Source organism: Myotis brandtii, unplaced genomic scaffold (assembly GCF_000412655.1).
Source record: "Myotis brandtii unplaced genomic scaffold, ASM41265v1 scaffold658, whole genome shotgun sequence".
NCBI lineage: Eukaryota > Metazoa > Chordata > Mammalia > Chiroptera > Vespertilionidae > Myotis > Myotis brandtii.
Genome location: NW_005370558.1, coordinates 4,935,512 through 4,948,236, shown reverse-complemented (window position 1 = coordinate 4,948,236; position 12,725 = coordinate 4,935,512).

Genomic DNA, 12,725 nt, shown 5'->3' with positions numbered 1-12,725 from the left:
TGATATAATTATCGAAGTCTAGTTCCAATTTAGAAATTCAACCCACATTGAGAAATTAGAATCTATTCTTCTATGTCTACACAGTCCCCAAAGAGTCCTATACACAAGTCTGTGTTCTTTATCAAAGCATTTCCTTTCAGCTCCAAATCGACCCTTTTTCACCCCTGGCTTTCTGATGTTGGAGCTGGGCCCTGTAAACATTCCCCTGCTATTCTATATTCTTTAGAGTTATCTTAGTAGGTAATCTCTACTTAATAGTTAACTAATATTTATATTAAAAGTTCCCTTTCCAAATGATATGTGTATTTTTGTCTCCTGACTGAACCCTGATCAACACACTATGTTAGAAATGACTTGTGCCTACCTCCTGTTTCTCTGCTTAATGCACAGTGGATTGCCCTTTCATTCAAGTAACACCGGGAACATTCTTACCTGTAAGCACTGTGCTGGGTGTTGGTGATTAGCTGATGAGCAAGCAGACATAGTTCCTGCCCTGTGAGTCAATAGTTAAATTACTCTCCTATTAATATTTGAGTGTCTATTGGGAACTAGGCACTGTTTGAGGTGCTGGAGATTCAATGGTTAAAAAAATAAGAGTCAAGTGCATCTATCTAGTGAAATATATAATAGACAACTAAATATATGCTTTAAAATAATAAAAATAGAAAAATAGAAAAAAAAAGTTGTGAAATGAAAGGAATGATCTGGGTTCTGTAACAGACAACATCATGGGGAATGTAGATGAGAAAAAACCTCTTATAGACTAAATTGTGTCCCCAAAATTTATATGTTGAAGCCCTGACCCCAAATGTGACTGTATAAATTAAATGAGGTGATAAGGGGGTGGGTTCTAGTCCATTATAACTAGTGCCCCTACAAGAAGAGGAAGAGATATCAGGGATGCACACACCCAGAGAAAAGGCCATCTGAGGACATTTGAGGAGGAAACCATCTGCAAACTAAGGAAAAATCCTGTGGAAAAAACCAACCCTGTCAGCACTTAATCTTGAATTCCTGTACCATGGAAATATAAGACAATACATTTCTATTGTGGAAAAGACCCAGTCTGTGTATTTTGTTATGGCAGCCCTAGCTGCCTAATACAACCTTTATGAAGATCAGAAAAGACATTTATGAAGAGGAAACATTGAACCTGATATTTGAAGAATGAGTAGAATTGAGGAAAGAAGAGCATTCTACATAAAACAAAGACGGTGCAAAAAGGGAAGACATTTTCCATTTCCTAGAATTTAAAGGATACACAGAGCAAATGAGAATGGGGGATAGTGTCACAAGGTAGGGTTGAAGAGTGGGCAGGTTCCAGATCAAGTAGGGCATAGCAGGCCATGGTGAAAGTTGAGAATTTATTGTACATGCAGTGGAAAACCATTGAACATTTCTAAAAGTGTTGATCACATTACCTGACAGATATGTTATTTAAAAAATTTATCTGGTTATTTTTGTGGTGAATGAATTGAAAAAGGTAAGAATTGAAGAAGAGAAATCAGCCTGGCCAGAGTAGCTCAGTGGTTGAGCACCAGCCTGCGAACTGAAGGGTCCCAGGTTTGATTCTGGGTCAGGGCACATGTCCAGGTTGTGGGCTTGATCTCCAGTGTGGGACATGCAGGAGGCAGCCAATCAATGATTCTCTCTCATCATTTATGTTTCTCTCTCTCTCTCCCTCTCCCTTCCTCTCTGAAATCAACAAAGATATATTTTTAAAAAAGAAAAAGAGAAATCAGCTAGAAGGTGACTGAAGTAGCCTTGCAGAGAGTAGTATGAGGGAGGGGCAGTATTTAATATGAGCATCTAGAATAAATGCAGGTTCATTCTAAGGAAATGCAGATAAGCGTAATTCTGTATTGCAGGCTGAATATGTAATGACGTTGAGGATGGGAAACAGGATGGAGACTGGCATCACAGAGAGGTCGTCAGGGAAACTGAGAGGGCAGCCTGTTCCCACACTGTGGGGGGAAGTCAGCCCCTACATCTCAGGGAGATGCAAGCAGGCTTGGCTTTGTGTTCTTCCTCTGTAATCACGGGGTTCCCTACAGGAGAGACACGGCTTAATACAACTACCTTCCCCTTATTCAAGATTGTGGTTCTGATTAAACAGCCTCCTGGCAGGAGGAAGTCCTTTCTGGGAAGGGCAGTGAGAGATTTGCCATTTCCCAGAAAAACCTGGCAGTCATTAGATTCTGCTAATAGTAGTGATGAGTTAATTGTCCTCCCTAGCCAGCCTTCCTCCAAGAGGCAGAAATAAACACTGGCAGGAGGTTGCATGAAAATAGCCAGGTGCTCTGCTCCAGCCCTCTCAGGTCAGCAAAAAACACGCAATTTACTGTTCTTGCTCAGGGTGAAAGTGCTGGTCCCAGTCAGCAAGTTCAAGATGGAGAGGCGAACAATTTAAAAGCAAATGAAAAGCCATGGTTTTCTCTCCACATGGTACAAGTGCACCTTGGCTAAAACCACTCCTGCCCTGTCATTTAAGCATCAGGCTCCCCACTCCTGAATGCTCCTGGTAACTGGCATCTACAGCAGAGAGCAGCAGCTGTGGGTCCAGCTCAGTTCTTCCTTCCCCCTTTGCTGAACCTGGCCTCTACTGCCCCCTTTTGGTGAACACACAGATTCTCTACTCAGGCCTTACAGTGGTTCTCAACCTTTTGGTCCTTTAAATACAGTTCCTCATGTTGTGACCCAACCATAAAATTATTTTTGTTGCTACTTCATAACTGTAATGTTGCTACTGTTATGAATCGTAATGTAAATATCTGATATGCAGGATGGTCTTAGGTGATCCCTGTGAAAGGGTCATTCGACCGCCAAAGGGGTCGCGACCCACAGGTTGAAAACCGCTGCTTAAACCCTTAACACTTTACCTCTAGGTCTCCTGCAGGGCCTGCCAAAGGTCTCTCCATGGATAGCAAGACCACATTATTTATTTCCAGTTTGTTTTTATGTCTCAACAACCAGTCAAATGCTATTTACTCTCTGATTATCTGGGTCTAAGGGACCCCTTAACTCAGAGGGATCACACTTTTTGTAAAATGATAAAATGTTAGATTTGGGAGTTTCTTTAAAGTTTACCTAGTCCGAAAATTTCAAACACATAACTTGCATGTATATAACCTTTGTCATTTTCTGTGCCTGCGGAAGGCATCTCCAATTAATCATGCTATCCTTTCTCTGGTCCCAAACATGGTCTCAGTCCTTTTGTTTTCATCATTAATCTTCTGGATTAGATCAGAGATGAAACCTATATACTGCTTAGTCCCTGCCTTAATTTTACAGATAAGAAGCAGAGACCAGGAGCAGAGATAAGAATTTCATAAGAAAGGACTCCTATGATAGAGCTTTCTTCATCGAAAATCACTGTGTCTTTTAGAAAAAAAAGAAAAAGAATTCTGGTTGGGGAGATGAGTGAAGAAAGGGAAGGGATTAAGATGTACAAATTGCCAGTTATAAAAACTGTCATGGGGACATAAAATACAGCATAGGGAATTCAGTCAATAATAATGTAATAACTATGTATGGTGTCAGGTGGGCACTAGAGTTTCCAGGGTGATCACTTTGTAAGTTATAATAAGGTCTAATCACTATGCTGTACACTTGAAGCTAATGTTATATTCTAGGTCACCTGTGATTGAAAAATAAAACATTAAAAAGAAGAACACTGATTCTTTTCAGGTTTTGTTTAATGGCCCAGATTCTAAGGCGTTATAGATATGGTAGTGTTATAGATGGAATATGCTCCAATTCATATGTTCAGGCTCTCACCCTCACTGTGACTCTATTTGAAGATAGGGCCTAGAAAGAGGCAGTAAGGGTTAATTGATATCACAAATCCTAATCCAATAGGACCAGTATCCTTATAAGAAGAGGAAGAGACACCAGGCATGAAGGCACAGAGAAAATGTCATGTGAGGACACGGGCAGAAGATGGCCATCTGCAAGCCAGAGAAAGAGCTTTTACCAGAAATCACCCCTGCCAGCACCTTGATCTTGGACTTACAGCCTCTAGAACTGGGAGAAAAGAGTCTTGAGTACATAAGCCACTCGATCTGTGGCATTTTGTTGCGGCAGTCTGAGCTGTCTAATCCAGTGGTCATGCCTTTACTCACACATATTATTTAGCTCACATAGTGCAAGGCACCCCGCATGTTGGAATCCTCAAATGGGAAAACGTTTTTCTAGATTTCTCCTAATGGAGTAACCTCTGGATCAAAAGACTATGCAGTGTTGGCTGATAGCATTTATAATTGTTCAGAAGGAAACTATTGGTAGATACTGACTATTGGGAGGAGAGAGAAACCCGAACATTAACATATTCAACCCTCTTAGCTTTTAGATGAAACTTTGGATACTTATCTGAAGTTACATAATCATCAGCAGTTGAACAAAGGCTACCACTCAGCTGTCCAATTCAGTACAGAAAAAAAAAAAAACATTTCTCATGCTGTCTTTCCCAAAGATAGCAAATCAAACGGATGGATTTGTCACTATCTCAAACATCTAAGAACATCATCTCAAACCACCACTAAAATCTTGTGAGAAAGGTATGGTTCTCTTTTGCCAATAAGAAAAGTGAGACAACGAGTTTATACAATTTCCCAAAGATGATCATGATAGTGCTCATTTATATGACATTTAAATGCAGCCTCCTTTCCTTCCTGGGCACAGGGAAGACTCATCAGCCTCTTTACTTTTGGGCAGGACCATTCCATTAAATGTGGGCAATGAAGAGTGAACAGAAGTGACATGCCTAGGCTGAGGCAGTGAAAACCCATGTGGGGCCTTTGAGCTCTCTCTTGTGCTTTTTAAATTGGTTTCAGAGGTGAAGGGAGGGAGAGAGAAAGAGATAGAAACATCAATGATGAGAGACAATCTGCCACCTGCACGCCCCCTACTGGGGATGGAACTCGCAACCCAAGCATGTGCCCTGATCAGGAACCATGACCTCCTGGTCCACACTGGAGGGCTGGCCCAATGTTCCCCACTGAAAAGGCATAGTTCGCTGAGGGCAGGTAAGAGAATCTCCAAGGAAAGTGTAGGGGCTGGAAGGCATATCAGCACGCACTCTAAAATGTCTATTACTTAAATTCACTTTCAGACACAATTATCTTGAAAGGTAACATAACATTAAAAGGGGGTGCTGAGTTTGAATGCAGGGGGCCTAATCATCATCATCATCAACATTATCATCATCATCATAAGCAGCTTCCATTTATTAAATACAAACATGTGCCAAGCACAATTCTAAGTACTTTATCTACATTATCTTGTTTATGCCTTCTGACGTCAGCAATGTTACTAATCCATTTTGAGATGAGGAAATGGAGGCTTAGATAGGTTAAAAAAATATAAGTAATGGGAATAGAAATGTTAACTCTACCCAGTTCTGAAAACCATCACTTAATTAAAAGAGGGCTCCTATATAGGTGGAACTATAACCCCACCCTCTCCTAGGAGTCTAATAAGGGACATCAATGATGAAAACCATTTACTTCACATTGAGATTCCCAGACAACTCTTACTGATAATCATGATCCTATATAATAAAAGGGTAATATGTAAATCGACCAAACAGCAGATTGACCGGTCGCTATGACGCTCACTGACCACCAGGGGGCAGCTCCACTTTTTCTTCTATTGAAACACTACTTAAGATATTCAACTTATCTACCAGTCTTCCTTTGGAATCATAAAAATCTAATCACAAAACCATAATAAATGAGTAATAACCAAAGAATGAAACACTGGCCACCATAAAATGTTACCTATGTACAGTCAACTCATTAAAAATCCTAATAAAGGTACATAAGGCTCCTAAAAACTGTGCAATTGAAAGTTTTATTTAAAATGAGCTCTTTTAGTGCCTTTCTCGTGTAACCTCATCAGCATTTCTCAAGAGCAATGACACCACTTGAACCTCTGGGTTTTGTGGGAGTTGGCCTTTATGTTTCCCTTGTAAATTTTCCAAATCACTCTCAACTCTCCTCTCTCATCATATCTTAATAATAGCACTGAAAAAAAGAAAGATTAATATTTGTTCGCTATTAAACAGACGAAGAAACTGAGGTGCGGACAACTTAAGGAACTTGAACTTGCTCTGAGCCCTATAATCAAGTGAGGGGCAGAAGTGACCCCAGAATCTGAGTCATCAAAAAGAAGACACCTTAGATGCCCCTTTCCACTGCATCACATGAGTACCTAACACTGTGTAGCTACAATGGCTTTCAAGCTTCCATTGGGAGTCACTGACCTGCTACAGATGTGCCAAGAACCAAGGGTATTTATGCAAAGAAAGGAATATCTTTTTCTAACAGTTTGACAACCCTGAATAAATCGATATGCTTCAGGTACTGCCAAAACTCAGAAGATCCCTGGGGTGGGCAAATATTGTGCTGTGCTTTCTCTTGACTCAAGAGGGAACATTCCACAGGGGCCCAAAGCATGATGCTTCTTCATGTCGCTGAAGGCAGTTGGCCCGATGGGGAGAGGCCATGGGTAAACTGTCTTGGGTAATTCAGGACCTTGCGACTGCGGCAGGATCAGGGACACACTGGGCGCTGTCGTGTGTGCTGAAGAGGAACGCCGTACTGTTATTTTTCCATAGGTTTGTTAGGCCCGTCGCTTTAGAGCTGATAGCTTTTTATCATTATTGTTCCTAATAAAAAATCCAAAACAAACCTGACAGTGGATCACCCATAAATATTCCTACAAACCTAGCAACTCCTGTGGCCAAGACAAGCCTTTCCCCCATTGGAATGCGCTATGGAGGACCTGGCTGTGTCCTCAAGTCCTGGCCTTTTTTCCATCGGGTGCTTAAGGGCTCACAGAGCTTGGAGGGCTTGGTTTTGAATGTCTCAAGCACAGAGGGCTGAGCAGATGTGGGCATAGGGGTTTCTGGTTCTTGTGATGTTTGAAAATGTTGCTTTGACCTTTAAGAAAAGGGCACAGGTACGTACACACACACACACACACACACACACACACACACACACACACACCTCAGGCATCTCCTGATCTCTGGAAGGCTTAACTTCTGGAAATCTTAACTGACTATAACACTCAGTGGATAAAAATTTGAGTGCAGAATAAAACCAACAAAATTAAGCTTGGTTTGCTACTGGCACGGAGCACATGAAATGTTTCAAATGCAAACGTAAGTAGGTTCATACATTCCGGAAGTTAGGGAAGGTCTGTGTTGGCCCAACATCGGGGCTCCTGAGAGCCCTGGCATGACAGGAGGCCACCTCTGCCTCTGAGCTTCCCCCGCGCCTTCTGTGTTCAGGCCTCTGGAGGAGCAATAGCAGACCCTGCCTCAGCTCACGCTCTTAGTTTGGCTGATGAGGAGAAAACTTACAACTTCAGCTCGGGCACCCAGAGCGGGCACCAAATGCCAACCTTTTGCCCACTCATCTTGTCCTTGAGGGCACATGCTGCTGTCCCAGGTTTATAACACACTTTGACTCCATAATTGCCCTCAAAGCACCAAATCCTGGCCTTGGGGGTAGCAGAGGGAGCAACAGGCAAGACAATTAGCTCCAGGCCTGGTCCCCCAACCAAGTAAAAAGGCTCACCTATGGTTCCCGCCCACATTCTGCTGACAGACTTGGCTCTTACCTGGAATCCCCCATCGTTGGATGTTCAGTTGGGGGCAAGGAGTATTCAGCAACTCCTCTCCAGTGGTGGCCCCCCTGGACTTCCACCCCAGCATTCCAGCTGCCATAGACCACCTATGCCCTCCCCCAGAATCCACCACAAGTGTCAACCCCTCCTGAGGCCCAGGAATAGGTCCCAGCTTTTCTTTGTGATGAATACAGGGATGAACAGCCATCACTCCGAACACCTGCTCACGGGCTGTAGCAGATGCCAGACTTGTATTAGGATGAGGGCCTGGCTTTCCCCGCTCTAGACCCTAAGCTTATCTGTTCTCTCACTTACTCGTTCATTTAACAAATTGAGCACCCTGGGGATTAGCATTCAGCCACACAGACATGGCCTATGGCAGTGGTTCTCAACCTTCTGGCCCTTTAAATACAGTTCCTCATGTTGTGACCCAACCATAAAATTATTTTTGTTGCTACTTCATAACTGTAATGTTGCTACTGTTATGAATCGTAATGTAAATATCTGATATGCAGGATGGTCTTAGGTGATCCCTGTGAAAGGGTCATTCGACCGCCAAAGGGGTCGCGACCCACAGGTTGAAAACCGCTGCTTAAACCCTTAACACTTTACCTCTAGGTCTCCTGCAGGGCCTGCCAAAGGTCTCTCCATGGATAGCAAGACCACATTATTTATTTCCAGTTTGTTTTTATGTCTCAACAACCAGTCAAATGCTATTTACTCTCTGATTATCTGGGTCTAAGGGACCCCTTAACTCAGAGGGATCACACTTTTTGTAAAATGATAAAATGTTAGATTTGGGAGTTTCTTTAAAGTTTACCTAGTCCGAAAATTTCAAACACATAACTTGCATGTATATAACCTTTGTCATTTTCTGTGCCTGCGGAAGGCATCTCCAATTAATCATGCTATCCTTTCTCTGGTCCCAAACATGGTCTCAGTCCTTTTGTTTTCATCATTAATCTTCTGGATTAGATCAGAGATGAAACCTATATACTGCTTAGTCCCTGCCTTAATTTTACAGATAAGAAGCAGAGACCAGGAGCAGAGATAAGAATTTCATAAGAAAGGACTCCTATGATAGAGCTTTCTTCATCGAAAATCACTGTGTCTTTTAGAAAAAAAAGAAAAAGAATTCTGGTTGGGGAGATGAGTGAAGAAAGGGAAGGGATTAAGATGTACAAATTGCCAGTTATAAAAACTGTCATGGGGACATAAAATACAGCATAGGGAATTCAGTCAATAATAATGTAATAACTATGTATGGTGTCAGGTGGGCACTAGAGTTTCCAGGGTGATCACTTTGTAAGTTATAATAAGGTCTAATCACTATGCTGTACACTTGAAGCTAATGTTATATTCTAGGTCACCTGTGATTGAAAAATAAAACATTAAAAAGAAGAACACTGATTCTTTTCAGGTTTTGTTTAATGGCCCAGATTCTAAGGCGTTATAGATATGGTAGTGTTATAGATGGAATATGCTCCAATTCATATGTTCAGGCTCTCACCCTCACTGTGACTCTATTTGAAGATAGGGCCTAGAAAGAGGCAGTAAGGGTTAATTGATATCACAAATCCTAATCCAATAGGACCAGTATCCTTATAAGAAGAGGAAGAGACACCAGGCATGAAGGCACAGAGAAAATGTCATGTGAGGACACGGGCAGAAGATGGCCATCTGCAAGCCAGAGAAAGAGCTTTTACCAGAAATCACCCCTGCCAGCACCTTGATCTTGGACTTACAGCCTCTAGAACTGGGAGAAAAGAGTCTTGAGTACATAAGCCACTCGATCTGTGGCATTTTGTTGCGGCAGTCTGAGCTGTCTAATCCAGTGGTCATGCCTTTACTCACACATATTATTTAGCTCACATAGTGCAAGGCACCCCGCATGTTGGAATCCTCAAATGGGAAAACGTTTTTCTAGATTTCTCCTAATGGAGTAACCTCTGGATCAAAAGACTATGCAGTGTTGGCTGATAGCATTTATAATTGTTCAGAAGGAAACTATTGGTAGATACTGACTATTGGGAGGAGAGAGAAACCCGAACATTAACATATTCAACCCTCTTAGCTTTTAGATGAAACTTTGGATACTTATCTGAAGTTACATAATCATCAGCAGTTGAACAAAGGCTACCACTCAGCTGTCCAATTCAGTACAGAAAAAAAAAAAAACATTTCTCATGCTGTCTTTCCCAAAGATAGCAAATCAAACGGATGGATTTGTCACTATCTCAAACATCTAAGAACATCATCTCAAACCACCACTAAAATCTTGTGAGAAAGGTATGGTTCTCTTTTGCCAATAAGAAAAGTGAGACAACGAGTTTATACAATTTCCCAAAGATGATCATGATAGTGCTCATTTATATGACATTTAAATGCAGCCTCCTTTCCTTCCTGGGCACAGGGAAGACTCATCAGCCTCTTTACTTTTGGGCAGGACCATTCCATTAAATGTGGGCAATGAAGAGTGAACAGAAGTGACATGCCTAGGCTGAGGCAGTGAAAACCCATGTGGGGCCTTTGAGCTCTCTCTTGTGCTTTTTAAATTGGTTTCAGAGGTGAAGGGAGGGAGAGAGAAAGAGATAGAAACATCAATGATGAGAGACAATCTGCCACCTGCACGCCCCCTACTGGGGATGGAACTCGCAACCCAAGCATGTGCCCTGATCAGGAACCATGACCTCCTGGTCCACACTGGAGGGCTGGCCCAATGTTCCCCACTGAAAAGGCATAGTTCGCTGAGGGCAGGTAAGAGAATCTCCAAGGAAAGTGTAGGGGCTGGAAGGCATATCAGCACGCACTCTAAAATGTCTATTACTTAAATTCACTTTCAGACACAATTATCTTGAAAGGTAACATAACATTAAAAGGGGGTGCTGAGTTTGAATGCAGGGGGCCTAATCATCATCATCATCAACATTATCATCATCATCATAAGCAGCTTCCATTTATTAAATACAAACATGTGCCAAGCACAATTCTAAGTACTTTATCTACATTATCTTGTTTATGCCTTCTGACGTCAGCAATGTTACTAATCCATTTTGAGATGAGGAAATGGAGGCTTAGATAGGTTAAAAAAATATAAGTAATGGGAATAGAAATGTTAACTCTACCCAGTTCTGAAAACCATCACTTAATTAAAAGAGGGCTCCTATATAGGTGGAACTATAACCCCACCCTCTCCTAGGAGTCTAATAAGGGACATCAATGATGAAAACCATTTACTTCACATTGAGATTCCCAGACAACTCTTACTGATAATCATGATCCTATATAATAAAAGGGTAATATGTAAATCGACCAAACAGCAGATTGACCGGTCGCTATGACGCTCACTGACCACCAGGGGGCAGCTCCTGCATTGAGCGTCTGACCCCTGGTGGTCAGTGCACTCCCACAGGGGGAGCACGGCTCAACCAGAGGCCCTGAGCTGGGCTCACTGCTGGTGAGCACAGTGGCGGTGGCAGGAGCATCCCCTGCCTCCATGGCAGCGCTAAGGATGTCCCACTGACAGCTTAGGCCCCTTCCCCACAGAACTAAGCTGTCAGTGGGACATCCCCCGAGGGCTCCCAGACTGTGAAAGGGTGCAGGCCAGGCTGAGGGAACCCCCTGAGTGCATGAATGTCATGCACTGGGCCTCTAGTGTAGATATAATATTTTCCTTCCTAAAGTTCTTGAATTCCTTGTAGCATTAGTAACATTATATTTTCATGTTATTACCCCATTTTTAGATGGCCGATTTAAGGATAGGGCAGTTAAATAATTTATCTATTAATTAATTCATTTGAATACTACAAAAAATTAAAACCTAGTATCCTGATCTGTTGAATAGATGGTTTTAAACACATTAATTACTATATCTATGACTATTATCTTATATGAAAAATGGACATAATAGTAGCCCCTATGTCATAAGATTGCTTTGATGATTAAATGAGATGATAAAAACAAAAACCACTTATTAATAGAGACTATTGGCAATCGGCACATGGTAGGTACCCAATAAATGCTAGTTATTATTACTTTTATTATTAGTGATGTCATTATTAACTATGTGTTTTAGTATCTATTCCTGAACGCTAGCAACTCTAAACTGTTAATATGTATTTATATCAGAGATGAACAGTTACGAGGTCAGGGAGAGAAAAAAGATTATGCAGCTTCTTTAGGGTACACTGTGAACATTACATGTTAAGTTTTAAAAAATATTGTGAAAGGTTTTGTAAAATGCTCATCCATGAGGGTTGTCTCTGCCTTTTACTGTCTTGCAGTTACCTTGAAAGATGTAGAAAATTGATAGCAATACAAACATCTTGTAGTTATAGAAATGCAGATTGTATCCAGGAGTGCAGTGGATTAGTATCATCCTCTGGATAATGAATAGCCTTTTGCAAATTTGAAATTCACAAATTCATTTGCAAATTTATTTCAGCATTGCTTATCTGACTATAATGTGTGAAAATTTTGAGTTTTCCTTTGAACCAGTTGTAACATCTTACTGGTTCCCTTATTAATGAGATAAAAAAAATATGTTCATTTTGAAGAAGCAGTATAATTTTATCCTTTAAAAATATACATATCTTTTAAGAAGTTCAAAAACTATGAGTTCATTATTTATTGTGGTATAGCCTTAAGCAATCACTTACCATTGTATAAGGCTTCTCCTCAATAAAATGATTAAAAATACATCTTCAGTTGACTCTTGAACAACATGGGCTTGAACTGCATGTCCACTTATATTCAGACTAGAGGCCTGGTGCACGAAATTCATGCACTGGTTGGGGGGTGGGGAGTCCCTCAGCCTGACCTGTGCCCTCACACACTCTGGGAGCCCTCAGGGGATGTCCGACTGATGGCTTAGGCTCGCAGGCCTAAGCTGTCAGTCGGACATCCTTGGTGCTTCTGAGGAGGCAGGAGAGGCTCCTGCCACCACTGCTGCGCTTGCCAGCCATGAGCCTAGCTTCTGGCTGACAGGCGCTCCCCCTGTGGGAGCACACTGACCACCAGGGGGAAGCTCCTGCATTGAGTGTCTGCCCCATGGTGATCAGTGCGCATGATAGCGACCCGTTCTGCTGTTTGGT